The sequence below is a fragment of the Prionailurus bengalensis genome, chromosome A1 (genome assembly GCF_016509475.1).
Source record: "Prionailurus bengalensis isolate Pbe53 chromosome A1, Fcat_Pben_1.1_paternal_pri, whole genome shotgun sequence".
NCBI classification, from domain to species: Eukaryota; Metazoa; Chordata; class Mammalia; order Carnivora; family Felidae; genus Prionailurus; species Prionailurus bengalensis.
In genome coordinates, this window is record NC_057343.1 from 147,725,624 (window position 1) to 147,742,228 (window position 16,605).

The 16,605-nt window shown below is 38.0% G+C and overlaps 1 protein-coding gene across 2 annotated transcripts in view; it reads right to left on the bottom strand.

Moving 5' to 3' along the window:
- HAPLN1 (hyaluronan and proteoglycan link protein 1) overlaps window positions 1-10,701 on the bottom strand; it is a 72,985-nt gene extending 62,284 nt beyond the window's left edge. The window contains exon 1 of one of the 2 annotated variants that reach the window (XM_043593256.1): window positions 10,313-10,701. The gene's annotated coding sequence lies outside the window, so the exon portion shown is untranslated. The remainder of the gene's footprint in view (window positions 1-10,312) is intronic. The other variant, XM_043593254.1, reaches the window with a different exon arrangement.
- Window positions 10,702-16,605: the final 5,904 nt, after the last annotated feature.

The following is a 16,605-nucleotide window of genomic DNA, read 5'->3' on the forward strand; positions in this document are numbered from 1 at the left end:
GGTGCCCTTTTGCTTGTTTGTTTTGGTCCTTTGGGCCTACCATCTGGTATGCTGCGTAACTGTAGATGAGAAGAGGTGAAGCTAGAAAGGTAAGCTAGCACTGGTCCCTGAGAACCTTGCAAATGATATTAAATAATTTGAACTTAATGTTCACAGTAATAGAAAGGTGTTGAAGGGGTTAAGCGGGCAACTTTTTTCAGATTTACACTTGAGAAACACTAGCTTCTGTGTGGGAGAGTGCATTAGAAAGTAACAAGACTGAAGAGGCAGACACCAATGGGTAAGGTTTGAAGGAATTTAGACAAGAGGGGATGGTCATGGAAGGTAGGGTTTATGCTAATTGAGATAGAAAAGGAGATATTTATGGGATAGAATCAACATGGTGACTCTGTTTTTGGAAATAGAATGGAGAGAAAACAGTATAATTTACTACACTAGATAAAACTGGGAGCAGTTCAAATTTCAGAGAAAGAAAATGTATCAAAAGAAATCATTAGTGACTCTGATGAGGAGCGTTCCACTGGTGTAGTTGAGGGAAAAAGCACATTGTTGTGAGTTGAAAAGTGGATGCGGTGAAAGGGTAGAGAATGACCACATGTAATTAATTCATGAAGCTTGGCTCTGATGGGAAGGAGAGAGATTGGTAGATAGAATGTATGTGAGATTATGGAGAGTTATATATTTTTAAGACAAAAAGTTATGACCATGGTTAAATGCCAATAAATAGGAAGAAATAACCAGAGTGGAGAGGTTGAAGATACCAGAGAGAAAAACCTTAATTAATAGGGACTGTTTCTGAGAAGAGGATATGGGATCTTGAGCTCAGGGTGCAATGTCTGCCTTAGACTCTTAGAGGTAAAGCATAGCTTTTTTTTTTTTTTTTTCTTCTTTCCCTAATAGAAAGGAAAAGAGAATCTATGGAGGTGCCGGTAGTCAGAAACAAGTTTTGGTGGCAGAACAGTGACAAAATTCTTTCCAGATGGCTTCTATTTTTAATATGAATTAGGGAGGCTTAGATATCTGCTACAGGGCGTTCAAGAAACAGAAAACCTTTAAGAAATCTGATAGAACTGCCACACAGCATTAAAGATCCATCTGAGGTCAGATATGATGATCTGTGGTCCAGATATGATGACCCATTATGCAAGGTGTTAGGAGGGTTTCCTAGCAGTCCCCAGCAATTTGGATCAAGTATAGAAGAGGTGAGGTGTTAGATTTTCCTGAAAAAGCATTTCTGGCTGGTGGGTCCCTCTGTAGACAACAGGTCAAAGACAGTGAGAATGTTGGCAAGCTGATGGACAACAGAAGAGAAAGCAAAGGCTGAGGGAGCAAACAGGTAGAAGAAAGACAGGAAGTCTGGGATGGAAGTTTCAGGTCAGTCTGATGGACCGGTCGTCCAAAAGTCCAAACATTCTTGTTAGGGTGACTGGGATGATGACAATTTTTGACTTATGTATAAGAAAACCAGTTTGCTTGAGGCAGTCTTGATTTATATTACTTTTCTGGAATAATTAATAAGTCACCTTACTAATTTCACCTTCAAAGTGTTCCCGGTTGGCTCATAAATTATATGGCCTTGGTATCTATGTAGAATTGGAATGGACCAGGCTTGGTAGAAGGAAGATAATGAGTTCAAGTATGGACATGTTGAGTTCAACTAGTTTAAAGGAAATTCAGGATGAAAGGTCACGTAAACTTTACATGCACATACAACCAGAATTCTATCATAAAACATAAAACAGTACTAAATGACTTCTAATCGATTATCTTAAGAATGATATACTAATTTGCAGACAATAAACTTCTAGAAAATATTTGCATTAAAAATTTGAGAGCCCTTTCGAAATATAAAAATAAATGACATTTTTTGGTAAAACGAAAAACATTAATCACCTGAGGAATAATTTTAACATTGACCAAATGGTAAATGGACTGAGTTAAGTTGAATCATACCTCAAAACATCACAAGGTGGCAGCACAACTACAAAATGACATAGTTAAGAAGAGAAAAGATCCCTTTCAGCTATTTCTGCAGTTAGAATATTTGGGAGTTTGTACCCATTCTACATGCTTGTATGAACGTATGCTTTTTCATTTAAAAATAATTGCTTGTTTTATCATTATTGCTGACTTGCAAAAGTGAAAATTAAAAAGTTTGTTTTTAACATGTGCATTATTTTGTAACATTCTGCATAGACCAAAACACATGATTACTAATATACATTATGTCATTTTTATAACTGTTGGTGTATAGTCTATATATACAAAACACCATAGTTATAAATGTTTTATAAATTTGCATCAATTGGTATATTGTAGTTAGACAATTTTATTTCGATGATCTTTTTAATACATTTAACTAGTGAAAATAAATTCAGTAACTTCATTTGGTGACTTTTAGAAGGAAAGTGTTCAGAAGTCTCATGGAGAAACTCTTGTTTGCCATATTCTAGTAGTAAGAACTTCAAGTGTAGGGTAGGGTTATCCAATTTAGTCAATGAAAAATACAGGACACCCAGATAAATTTGAACTTCAGATAAACAACAAATAATCTCATTAGCATAAGTATGTACCATGAGATCTTTGAGACATACTTCTACTAAACGTTATTTAGTTATCCTTTGGTTTTTATATGGCAGCCCTAGTGGGGAGGACAATGGGAGGGAGAAGAACTGGGGTGGGGGGGAAGCAAATTGCTGGAAAAACCAGAGAAATCCAGGATTCTGGGCTCCAAATCTGATCTAAGATTTAGAGGTCTTCAAGATCAAGGAACTAGGAAAAGAATTATAAATGGACCTGAACTAGGCTGCATTCTGTGGCGAACTCATTTGTATGTTAAGCTAAACAACATGGGCTAAGGTTAATCAAGTACTCTGGTGAATTACCATCTACACCACACATTGATTACTGATCTTTAAACAACAAAATGCAACAACATATATTTAAAGCTAGCTCAGTATCAGACAAAATTGAATAAATAACTACAATTCAGACATTTTGGGGTCTTACCCATGTTCAGAGTTATCATTATGAAAATCTGTCATTAGAGTATCAAGGCTCGGAAATACCATTTTAATTTCATTTGATTTAACAAACATGTCTGGCACCTTCTATAAGCAGAGGACTGACTAAGACTCTGAGACATAAGGATTAATAACACACTGATGTTATCCAACTCAGTGGACATTTATGATTGATAAAGTGAGAGTTAAAATCACACACAATGGCAAAACTCATTCTTACCAATTTTTTCCTGGGTTTCAGTTCATGGTCAGCTGTTTTCCCCTTTGTTCTTCCCTGGGATGATGTCTTTCCCTCTTCTGTATGATTTTCAACTACCATTTTAATACTAAAGACTTCCAAATCTATTTTCAGCCCTGAGTTCTCTCCTGTGCTTAAAATATATACATTCAACTCACATGGGTTCTCCACTGTCCTGTCAGTCTTTCCTAAATTATATTCACAATATTCTTCAAGAAACCTTTATTCTTCCTTTATTCTCAATCTTAGTCTATTGTATTTCTCTTCATGTTATCGTCTGTCCTTGAAAAAGTCACACTATCCTTGACTTCTTTCTTTCATCCAATAAATGCATCCTTTTGAGATCATTCCTACACTGTTCCAAAGCCTCTCTAAACTCATTTCCAGGCTTTAGTCTTGCTTTTCTTAAATTTAGAGATTTTTTGAAATTATCAATTATTTCTACTTACATTATTCATTTTATACCGATTATTATTATTAAATCTGAGAAGATTTTATGCACTTAACAACACTGAATGATGGGAAGAAGACTAAAAAGGAAACAAAGACTGAGTCAGGGAATGGCCTGAGTTTGGGAAGTGTTCAGACATCTGGAACATAGGCACTTGGGATAAAAGGCCAGGAGATGAAGAAAGCCCCATGTTCTGCACTGTACTGTACATTGACAACAACAGTAAGCATTTATAGGGCACCTACTGAATGTGAGCATCTATATCTTCTAGCTAGGTGAATAATGCAGATAAATGTTCCTTTTCCTCTAGGCTGCCGGGAAGAAAGGGAAGGAAATGGGACTTTCTAAATATGGGTTATCTGACCTGGCAATTTAAAAAGTGGTGAGCATATCTTTACATAAGAACAGATAGTATCTTACAGGACTAGCAAACTATGGTGGCGTAATCCAAGGAATGTAATCAATGAGAACATAAATCTGAAACAACCAATAAAATATGACTATTGTTATACTGTATGTTAATTAAACATAAAACGGGAATTTACACAAATGACTATGATTAGTGTTTCTTATATAAAGCCAAAGCAAATGTTCAATTTTTTTCCTGTAGTTAGTTTTCCAGAATCTAGAATCAGCATCAATGTCAAAATTTCTCTGTAGCTAATCATAGTTAGGTACCTGAGCATAATTTAAAAGATATTGACTTCGACCCATCTTTTCAACACGAGGTCTCATTCCTATGCTTGCCCTACACATATTTCATCTTCTTCCCTCAGCCCCTTCACTTAGAGGAGTCCTTGGACCAAATATGTGGATTCCTGTTGCTCTTTCCCTCTATACCTGGACATTCAGGATGACCTAAGGGCTCAAAGAGTAGAACATAAGAAGCTCTAGGTGCCCTCTTTGTCCAGGGGCAGCGACCCAAGTGCTGCAGAGGACGTGAGGGCAGGTTTTGGCAAAGTAAAGGGATGGGCTTTGGAAGCCCCTCCAGGTAGGAGAGGGGAAACTTGGTCTGGGCAAAGCTCTGGGAAGAGGATGAAAGGACAGGTTGATCCGGCTCAGCTGGAAGGAGCCAATCATTAACAGGATCCAACATCCTTCAAGTTTCTAGAAATGGCCCTTGAGGGAGTCCCTCTAGCCTCACACACGGAATGGGGTAACTGAGAGATTGAAGACCATGGAGGACTAAATCAGCTTAATTACACCCTTTGGTGTAAGGATAGGAAGGCCCCCAAATGTTTGAAATTCTTTTTACAGAAAACAAAACATTTGCTTTAGGGACATAAAAGGCTTGAAATGTAAATGCATGAGTGAAACTCATTCACACTGAAGTGTAATCAGTCAGTCAAGAAATCAATAAACCAGAGAAGTTGCAGATCTTCCGGAGTGGGGGTAGAGAGCAGGAGTCTTACTTTATGAGGTAGAGGCGAGGTGGAAAGTTTGGATAAAGGCAAAGAAAAGAGACCCAGGAGACTATGAAGCCAAACTTCACCTACGTGGCAAATTTTACTAGTGATTCATGATGTGCGCCCATCTGTCTTCTCCACTAGCTTGTGAACTCCTTGAGCCAATTACTGTGCAACCCCTAGTATGGTGCCTGGTGCAAATGGTAAGCACTACATCATCCTGTGCTCAATCTGAATTTAGCCGCAAACTGGCAGACAGCAACTGTGTGCAAATGAATTTTTGCTTTTCCTGTCCATCCAAGCAGACGGATTATTGGAACCCTAGCTCTCCTGGAGTTCTGGAGTGTCAGAGCTGCCCTCCCAGGCCCATCTGTGCCCACACAACCGAATAAAACAAAGCTCTTATCCACTCAGCTAGATAGCAAATAAGGAAAATGATTTTGAAGATGTATGCCCCAAATTCTCTTAATATAAAAACTACGAGGCTAGAATTTTTTAGTTGTTTCTGTTTCTCAGTATACCTTAGGATCCTGTGCATTTTAGATTCATTATCATTAATTTTGACTTTCTGATTTTTTTAGAATGAGTTTTCATGGAAGGGTCCCAGCACATAGTGCTAGCATAGTACCTGGCAAATAGCAAGTATTTGATAATTTCATTGAATGAACAAAATGAATGCAAGAATGATCAAATGAAGTGATCCCCAATTCAAAATAAGAGAGTCAAAATAAGAAAAAATCAGACAGTGTAGGTGGAGACTGATCCAAGATATCCATGAAACTTTAAAAGTTTAGGAAAATCCAGATTTACCATAAAAATAATTTGAATTTTATTTAACTTAATTGGATTTTATTCAATACAGTAAATGTAACTGGAGTATAGTCATTGGAATTTAGTAACAAATCAAGTGATTTGTGTTCCTTGTAGGGAAATTTCTATGGCTTCCAAGACTGAGAACCAACCCCTGAACTGTAGTCAGTTTTCTGTTACTTTTATTTTGTTTTGTTTGTTTGTTTTTGTCTTGCCTTGTTTTGCAAATGGCCTCCTGGTCTTCTAGCAACCCCTGCCACCCCTACCTATATCAGGTGTCACTCTCCCACCCCCCCTGTTAGACTATAAAACAATGAATAGAAGCTCAAAATAGTCCAGCACCATTTGATATTTTAAACAAATCCTGGCTTTATCTGAACATGGCTAGGAAGTCTTCAATCCCAGGAGCCTCCTCATCTCCATCACCAGGAGAAGCCATTCTGTGGACCTACTACTTATGATATAGCTGAGAACGCAGTAGCAACAGAGCATTTCAGAGAGCTTGACTGGGTCTTTCTCATAAACTCTAGTATCCTTAAGTCATCTGAAATCATTAATGACAATTTTGCAATCCATGTCTGAACTTCTTCTTTCACGGCCTCTGACTTTTAGGTGCTTAAACTACAAGTATGGGATTCATTCTAAATCACGAGGATGGTCAGAGGAAATTGTTAACAGAATGGTTTGTTTCTGGTGGATAACAGCTTATTGGAAAGAAGAATTAAGATAATATGCCTTATTTTACATGATTGATAGTGTTTTCAGCCACCACTTCTGATCAACTCAGGCTATAATTTTGTGGAATTAATGAAAAAGGACTTAATGAGAGGCTGTCCTTCTTTCACCGTGTAGGTCTCACGGCCATACACAAAACCAAAGTTCCCTAAATAGGGAACTTCCATTCCACACCAGCATGCCCTAACTCGATTTGTGGATGACACCTCTAGAGCTCAGCAAGTAACAAATTAATCATTTTTTTCTTGCTGAGGCATTTTACCTTCTAATGTGAATTTCAGAACTTGTCTTGATGAATGTCAGTGTGCTCAACACTGTTGCTATTAAGTCATAGATCTTGCAAAAAGCCAATTGGAATAATAATTCATGTATCTCTTGGAGAAAAGGTTTTCCAAATTCTCAATGCAGTATTCTGATGGATTAATCTATGCCTTCCTGATGCTCCTTTCAAACACTGCCTTTCCTTGCAATAGTTCTTTTTTTAGGATTTTTTCTATTATGTCAATTTAATGAAAACAATGTTCCTACTTCAAAACTGCATATGAGCAACAGGTATTGAAGACGTTGTTCTACATGAATTATTAGTGTTTGAGGGCAATATTCTGTAAAATATTCCTCCAGGACCCCCAAACAAATTTTACTACTCTCTTCATTTAAGCCCCAAAGTGTTCAGAAAAAATGTCTAGAGAATATGTAATAATATATGCTCGTATATGTGTGCTAGTCTTTTAATCTAGTATTTATTTACCCATTTAAACTCAGTAACACTGAACTTTACAGAAATATATTTCCATGTGAGAAACAGTGATTCCAGACAGAAATATATTTTCATTTGAGAAGGAGTGATTCAGGATTCCAACTCTCCAGTCCTTTCTTGAGCTAGGTAGGTCATGGCATCCTTCTACAAAACACATCCTGTGTTGGAAGTGAGTTACAGTTATTAAACTATACCCTCATGGAGGCAGAAAGTTGATGGTAAATTACCCAGTAAAGATTAAGCTGATTTTAAATGCAACCACTGGGAATTTAATCAACTGTTAAGTGGTGCCTTGATTTTTAAATTATATGAAAGTCACTTACTGTATTTTCTACTCTGAGCTCCAACCCCAACATCTGGCATACAGTTAGCGTTCAGTGTCAACCCAATGGAAGTCTCAGATTTTTTTTAGGGAGAGAGGCTAGTGAAAAAAAACCTTCTTTGACTCATCCACTAGGTGGCACACAGGGACCGTACTTCACACACACCATCACAGAGTCTACCTTTCATGGTGTAAATAAAGAGCTGCATTATTAATTTATGCTATCACGGCCACTCTACACCTAATATTTGCTTAACCAGCTGTTTCCTCTAATTCTCCTTAAACACTATTGATTAAAATCCTAAGCATATTCAGGGTTCCATCCCTCCCCATTTTCCTCCAACAATATTTTGTTACCTTTAAATAACAAACTAAGTACATTTAAACAGCACAAACCAAGTACCATGGTTACTAATAATGAATCCAGGATGTTGGAAAATCAACTAAAGGCAACAGAAGACTCTGATGTAAAAGTTATTTTCAAATTTGCTTTGCATTTTGTTGGAATTTTAATTGGTGGAATACCATTCCCTTAAAAATGTAATCTGGAAAATAAAACATGCATGGGAAACACGCAAAAGGAGATGAAAAGAAAGCTGGCACTAGCATTTTCTGGAAATGAGAGTTATTTTCTGAAAATGATTCACGTTCATTTTTCCTGAAACAAAGTCCAGTGTTACCTTAAGATTCAAAGACTTCTTCAACTCTTCAGAAAATACCAGCATTCCACAACCAAGATGTTAAAAGGCACGACTGTTCCGTAAACCATCTACACATAAAGTATCTTTCTGCATATTCCGCCAAATGTATTTATCCTGGATGTGTTACTTGCTCCCAAAGGAAGGAAGAGGAAGTGAAACTACTAGGGATATAATGAATTGATTCTTCTCTGTGAAAGTCTCTTCAGTACTTCTAAATTACAGTGTCCGTCATTCCTCTGAAAGACAGGGCCTGCTGACAATAAATAAATGGCTCACTTTATAAGAACATGATGCGCTCCTCTTTCTTCTTTTCTCATGGAAAGCCCAGGCCCACTGGACACTTCTGTTTGGAATACTGGCTTCTGGGCATGTTCTCCCAGGGGGCCAGTGATCTTTTAAGTTTGTTGGTTTTCTCTTGCTCATTTAATTAAGCTTAAAGAAAATTACTCCTCCTTATCTATTTTTTCCCATTTTTAAGCTGTTTCCAATTTTGTGAAGAGGTTACCAAAAATGTAATGTCAGCTCTTAGCTTAAACAATTAAATTATTAAGAACAGATAGCCCGCAAATGACTAAAGACTAATAAATGTTCAATAGACCTCTGGCATACATTCTATTTCACTGAATGGAATTGAAAACTTTTTTATTAGTAGAAATAAATGCAAATGAGGATAAAAACTAATGTAAGAATTAAGAACTATCACACTAAAAGTTATCCAAAAAGAACTTGTGTGATATATTTTTGGTACAACAATATTCCCATTTTATGATTCCATTAAAATATTGAAGTCACTGGAGTATGTATAAAATTACTGCAAAATTTAGTACACTGAAATAATCAAATAGAATGATTACCAGAAACTACATTTGTAATGAATAAATATTACATTTCACTTAGAAATTAATTCACAGGCTTTATTTCTTAAGAACCGTTAGCTTCCAAGAAGCCAGCCAGTATGTTTGATTTTATGACATCACGCTGGAACATGTACAGGAACACTTTCCACCCTAAAAATTCCCAAATGTACTAGCCACTTTGTGTATTTTTCCAGTGATAAATGAAAATAAAATAACTTATTTTCAAAGTAATAAACCATCTCATTTTGAACACAACAGTCAAATTCAATGGAAGAAAACAACTTCATTTAAGCCCCAAAGTGTTCAGATTTGCTTAGGGTGGTGAACAGTCTCAATACATAAATCGTTTAACCAACTTTTAAAAGTAATCTTAATAACTATGACTTTAAAATATTTTTCAGTGCCTTAAAATTATCTAGCAACATCATTCTATGTATGACACACATAATTCTATAATCTTAATTTCACAATTAATCGGAGAAGCTGGGAACAAAACTGGCAACACCTCAAAGATTATCAATCTAACAGGTATTACCTACATGATTGCCGTATCTTTCTTTTCCACACAAACTTATATATTCCCTAAAATAAAACTCATAAGTCTGGAGTGGTCATTCCCATTCCTCAGCATTTCCTTCAATCTATACTATCTTTTTTTTTTTTATAATTTCAGGTGCAATAAAAATGCTTGTTGAAACACAGATGGAAAAGCCAAGAGTTGGAAACCACATGCCTACCAGATTTATAGTAGCACTAGCAAAACCCAGGATACTAGAGTTAATCCTTACCCCAAAGTAGACTGAACTTTTTTTATTGCACTTCAGCATTTTGTCTGACAATATGACTCTTCAAAAAAAAAAAAAGTGGAGATGTCATGTTAAACCCAAAAGAAAATTAAAGAAAATAAGAAAAATTGTTTTAATGTATATATACATCATAATATGTATTGCTCTCTGAAATCTTAAAGGCACAAGGTTTGAGAGGAAGAGTGAAAAATTTATGGAAGTTTTACCTTGTCCTGAAATCCAGAAGTTCAGATGCTCTCAAGTCCTGCTGAGGTTGGAGCCTGGAGATCAAGTGAAGCTAGCGCTCTTTCTCCTCACCTTAAGTTTGTCTCTGGGCAAGTGTGTGTGTGTGTGTGTGTGTGTGTGTGTGTGTGCGCAGAATGTGTCTTTGTGGCGCTGGATGGCAGAGGTCCTGGTCCTGGGAAGAAGGAGGCACTTTCTCACCAAGAGCAGAAGAAAAGCAAAGCGTCACCAGGAAAGTTCTCCTCCCAGATCCCCTAATTACAGCCTAACGTGCACTTCATGCAAACTTCAGGGAGGAAGGGAGGGGCAGCTCTGTGCCCAGATCTTGTGAAACAGCAGCTTCTTAGATGACTTTCCACTCTGCTCAGATCCCTGAGTATCCCGCTCAGGGGTTCAGGGAAAGCAGCAGCTACAGCCGCAACCCCCACCCACACCACACCTCCTGAACTCTCACCACTCCTAGGTCTGTACAGAGGGGCTGGGGTAAGGGGTCTGGAGGATGGTCTATGGGGCAGCAGTGTGAGACAGAAACTCCAGGACAGTGCATTTTCGGGTGCTAGCGTGTGTGTGTGTGTGTGTGTGCGTGCGTGCGTGTGTGTGTGTGTGTGTGTGTGTGTGTATGTGTTTGCCTTGGTTAAAAGAAAAATCCAAAGGTAGAAAAGGTCCTGGCTTTTCCACCTCCCTCTCCCCAAAGTAGACCTAGGGTGAATAGGTAGAGAGGCAATCATGACAACAGGAGACAAAATTTCATAAACTGGAGGTACCCTTCCACCCAAATTGCAAGAAGTGTATTTTCTTGTTAACTGGACTCAGTTATCAATCTGGGTTTGACTCTCCCTTAACAAACAACTGCTATTGTATCCTTGGATGACAGAGCTCAAAGAACCTGGATTTATTTATAGAGTGAGGAATGCGAGGGGCAGACGAGATGGGTGGGGTTGGCTTATGGATCCATACCCAGGATTAGAACCAGATGGGCACAGGGTGAGCGCGCGCGCGCGCGCAACACACACACACCCCTAAAATAACCACTGGGGAAGATGCTGGGACACGCGGGAAAACGCCTCCTGAACAAACAGACGTTTATTTATAACTCCTGGGAGAGTATATAGGTCCATTGATTCCCGCCTTGAGTAACCAAGGGTTTTGGAGAGGAAATGGCTTCATATTTCAATAACAGAGCCACCTTTGATGGAGCCTAGGAGGGGAAAAAAAGAAACACACCGCAGGAAGCAAACGGCTGTTGAAGCAGCCGGGAGGGAGCGGGGTTGGCCCGGGGATGAGGACAAGCAAACAAGCCTGAGGGGCTCCGGGCCAGCGAGGAGGCGAGACGTGGGCTGGCCCGCCCGAGAGCCCGGGGGTGCAGGGCACCGTGGGCGCGGGGCGCTGGGAGGCGTCCAGGGGCTCGCGGCCTCATGCCGGCTCTGGCCCGAGGGCCGGGGAAGGCGCAGGCTGGACTGACTGCGGGCTCTTCACGACCACCGCTGCAGCCCAGCTGGGGCGCTCGTGGGGCGGGGAGACCTGTGGGGCAGAGGGTCCGGCGGGGCCGAGGACTGATGAGCAGAGGGATTGGCGCGGCTGGGGGACTTGCGGGCAGATGAGTTAGTGGAGTGGCGGCGTCAGTGGGACACAGGCGCAGTGAGGCAGGGACGTCCGCGGGGCAGGTGACTCGCGGGGCAGATGAGCTGGCCGGGCGGGGGTACGAGGGCGCGGGCAGGGCAGGGCAGGGCTAGAGGTCTGAGCTGCGCCCGAGGCGGCGAGCGGCGCTATTGTCTCAGAGATAAAGTCTAAGCCTAAACCGCGGTGGTGGCTTCCCCTTTGGAGAGAGGCGGGAAAGAGATCTTAAAATAAATTAAAAAAAAAAAAAAAAAAATCACCCCCCCCCCCCCCCTCAAGCTTTCCCTTGACGTATTTCACTGATTCTTGCCCCAGACTCGTCGTCCTTGCCATTCAGGTGCTTGGTAAATTAACACGTGCCTCTTAGAAAGATTTTGTTCCAAAAACAAACCCAACACCCATAAATCCTCACTAAAAGAAGACAGTTCTATTCAAACTGAAATAATTAAAAATGAATCTCCCAACAGCCAATCCAACACCTTTCTTGTACAGTCGTTCCAAAACCCCGGGAAGACGCCGTTTTAGTCATTTTTTTTCTATTTCTCCCCACAGAAAACAGGCCGCCAAAGGTTTTGCGATTTTAGGTTGTTAATTTAATGGCTGAGACAGCTGTTATAGTGTAGGCCCCCACATTAACTGCCAATAAAAATAAGATACCTCTCTGCTTTTCAATCATGAGAAGAGTTTTTGTGCCATTTCTTGTAAATGTTCATGATGATCCGTATTTTAAGGAACATAAAGGAATTAGACCTAAAAACAAGTATCTTACAGTTTTTATATCAAAGCTTCATAACGATGGCGAGGCTGGTAGTGTGTGGTTATGAAATCGTGTAAAGAGAGCTTAGACCCTAATCTTGTTCTTTGAGCTTAAAAACCTAATTTCTGGGAGGTGCTTGGAGAGTCCATCAGATGGGCTGGCCCATGGATGGCACTTGTTCCCTTTATTTTGTGGTCTGCTCCATGAATTTATTCTCTTCAGAAATTGTCTGTTAGGCACACAAGACCATCTGTTTTGCGATTTGGTTGGATCGCAGTGAGTTCTTCTAGAATTTTTGTTTGTTTCAGTGTCAGGTACAACTCCACCAAGTGAGATAAGCTTCAAGAAATAACCACAGCTACTTACCTCTACTGTTCCAGACAAGAGTTATCCTACCCTTATTTCCTAGATCCCTTTCCAAGTTACCTAGTTACTAGTCTTTGTTAAAAGATCTCCAGTATTTTTAATCACAGATACTTAACCTGCCAAAAGTGTGTGTTTTAAGTCTTATTCAGACTTAATTTGACATTATATACATTTCCATTCATTTTTAATTTCACATATTTTAGTGATTATTTAAAATTTACACTGGAATCAGCTTTAAGAATATTAAAAATATTTTTATGTTTAAGTTAATTAATATTCACCTAAATAATGCTTTATAGAGGTAGACATTACTTTCATCTGTTACTATAATTATGCATCAGGGCAAAGTCACATTAATAAATTTTGGTTAAAAAGTCTAATTAAGGAACTAACTAAATAAATTCAAATCTATTTCATGACCAAATATTTTGTGAAAGTATAAGTTGTGAAAAAAAATGGAAGACCCAAATACTTGCATTCTGTGTATGAATCTTCTAATTATTAACATTAGTAATTCATGTGGAAACACATGCTTTTCATGGCATATTGAGGTATTTTTGGTTTTGTTTGGGGAAGGCAGGGCAACCAGCTTTTTAACGTTTTAAGAAAAGCCAAATCTTTTCTCCAGTATTAATTTTTAAAACGACTATGTGCTTAAAATGTATGTCAGGTTCTACCTTAAGTTACTTGGCTAGTGCTCGTGATACAAAACCTAAAAATCAAAATTGAAAATCCAGGCCAGTGCGAGGAAAAGCAAATACAAATTTAGAGCTAATGGATACACACACACACACACACACACACACACACACAAACACAAATCAGCACATTTTGAAAAGATCTTGTTTAGCATGGTGCAAAAATACTTTTTAAGAATAAATTAGGTCAGGATGGTGTTATAAAATGTAACTTTGCATTCTTTTCCTAATTGTAAGACAACTTAAATAGTCAGGTTGAACCAGATAAAATGGAATATTCAACCATTTTTGACCTACAAAAAAAGGCAATTTCATCCAGCTAACGTAATACAAACTTAAATATGTGCATAAACATTGCAGAAACATCCTCACCATTTAAAAAATATCAGCCTAAAATATCATGAATTTTTAATATGTGATACATTTGCAAGGAGAATGGCATTCCTCCTGGCATATTATATCACTAATGAAATATACATTTGTATTCAAATGGTGATTATCTAAATTCATCTGCTCTTCAAACTCTGAAAGAGGCTGTTCTATTATCCACTGAATTCCAAAGAACTCTTAACCCTGTGAGTTCACATTTCCTGGAATTTTCGCCTCTGGCTAATATTATACCTGGTTGAACATCTGTGAGGATAAAGGTGCAGCTATGTGCACTTTGAGGTACCAGGGGAGGAAAGCCATTTGACCTTTCCTGTCTGAGGGCTCAGAACTTCATTAAAACATCCCTTGGGATTGCGGGCATAACCATGAGAAAGACATCGTTTGTAATTAAGTCCTTCCCACTGGCTATATTCCTGTTGAACTCCAAGATTAAAATACAAATTCAATATTCGAAATGGTCACAAAGCATTTGATAAAAGGTTATTTTGCTTTTAATGCAATGGGGAGAGGATAACTTTCCAAGGGCCCCCTTTTTGTGCTCTCACTCCCAGAAAGTGTCCTGTAGAGAGCCTCTTCAAAAGGGCAAATGAAATAATTAGGCAATAAATTGTTCAAATGTTAAGAGCAGAGCTGTTCTAGAAGCTAGTGAGGCCATATGAATATCATACCAAGTGATAAATATCCTCAGCTCCTGAGAAGTGAGCGCCTACATTGTCCCCTGCTTGCCTGTTGGATTGGTTTTTGTGTCATAGCAACTTTATTCTAATCTATTGTTTTCTCAGTGTGTTTCTTTTGTCCAGAATGCCCAAACTCTTTCTTCACTTTTTCAATACATTGCTGTCTATTTCATTATTAACCAGATTCTCCCAATTTGGAGTGAGGCCCAGATTCAGTCCCATGACCTTTGTCATGTTGTCTTTGATTGTCCTAGTATCAGAAAATTTCTTCATCTTTCACAAATGCATACTGTGTTAAGAACACCCACTTGCCACTTTATGCTGCCTTGCATTTTATTGGTATTTTCATATATTCAGTTTTTTTAATCGGCTATGTCATAAACTTCCTGAAAGACAATATTATATCTTTGTATATTCAATTTCTAGCACACAGCCTTGCTGTTAGAACCTGATCAAAAAATGTTTATTGCTATTGTTGAAGATAACGATGAGAGTCTAAATTCAGCAGAGAAAGTAAAAAAAAAAAATGAGGAAAGCTAGTTATTGAACAAGCTAGTTCAGAGTATTCTGTACCTAATAGCCAATGGCATAAAGAATAAATCATCGAAGGTTGATTAATAATTTGTATCATTGTTATTGATCTAATAAAATTAAGAGAAACATAATACATATTTTTCTTCCATGCTTGGCTGCTGAGTGATTTTATAAATGATAATAAACAAAGGTAAACTGTTTTATTCTTCTAAGAAACTAGGTTGAGGTTAGGAGAAAATAAGGTTATTGTCTTAGAATTCTAATGTTAACCATTTGAATTGATTTTTTTTGCTTATATTGTTATAATATTGTTATTTTAAATTTAAACCAATTGTAACTATCAGCAAATGTAGTCCTTTTTGTATTTTTTTTCTTATTCTCTTTTCTTACAACCTTTAAAGAAAAGGATGTCAAGTCTAATTGGGCTGGAGTGATTAATATGTAATTCTTCTTAGGCTAAAATGGGTGAATTAGCTAAGGTTGGCATAGAGAAGACTACCCAAGAGAGACTGGAGTGTAGGGCTTTGATTATTTGAAGTGAAGGAAATGGTCTAGAGGTGTCAGACAGATGGAGGGAAAGACAAGATTATATTGTGTCAGAAGCCTATGAAGAATTTCAAAAAGGAGAGATTAGTCAAGTGCCAAGCTTCAGGACAATTCTATCAGAAGGCTGGAAGAGAATATTAACGTAAATACTTAGAGCAACATGCCTCTTAGTAAATTGTGATTTAAGCTTGGATTGGAATAAACATTGAGATGCTTTGAAATTTTATATACAAATCTGTGCTAAACTTGATAGGTAAAAGCTAATTTTTTCCTCATATGACCAAATATACAGAATTAATTCTCTCTTTATATCCAAGGCAGGCACTAGACAGTATTTAAAAGAATAGCTAAGACTTAATATATATACACATACATCTATCATATATAGACAGATATGTATCCTTTTTTGCATCAAGGTCATTAGAAAGCTCACTTGTGGTTTATTTTAAGTGCTGAGGAAAGAAAAGGATTTTAGAAGGAGCCTCTGAACAGTGAGAGTAGAAATAGCTTTACATACATTTATCTTCAATGCTTGCTCTCACAGCCTGGCTCAGCCAATTCATTCCATTGTAAATAGGAAATCTGAACTCCTTTCTTAACCATAATCTAATTTTTCCAACATATGGCTAAATTAAGTTAGGAAAGGTTAAACTGGAAGAAAGACTCAATTTGTAAACAAAGAAAAAAAGGAA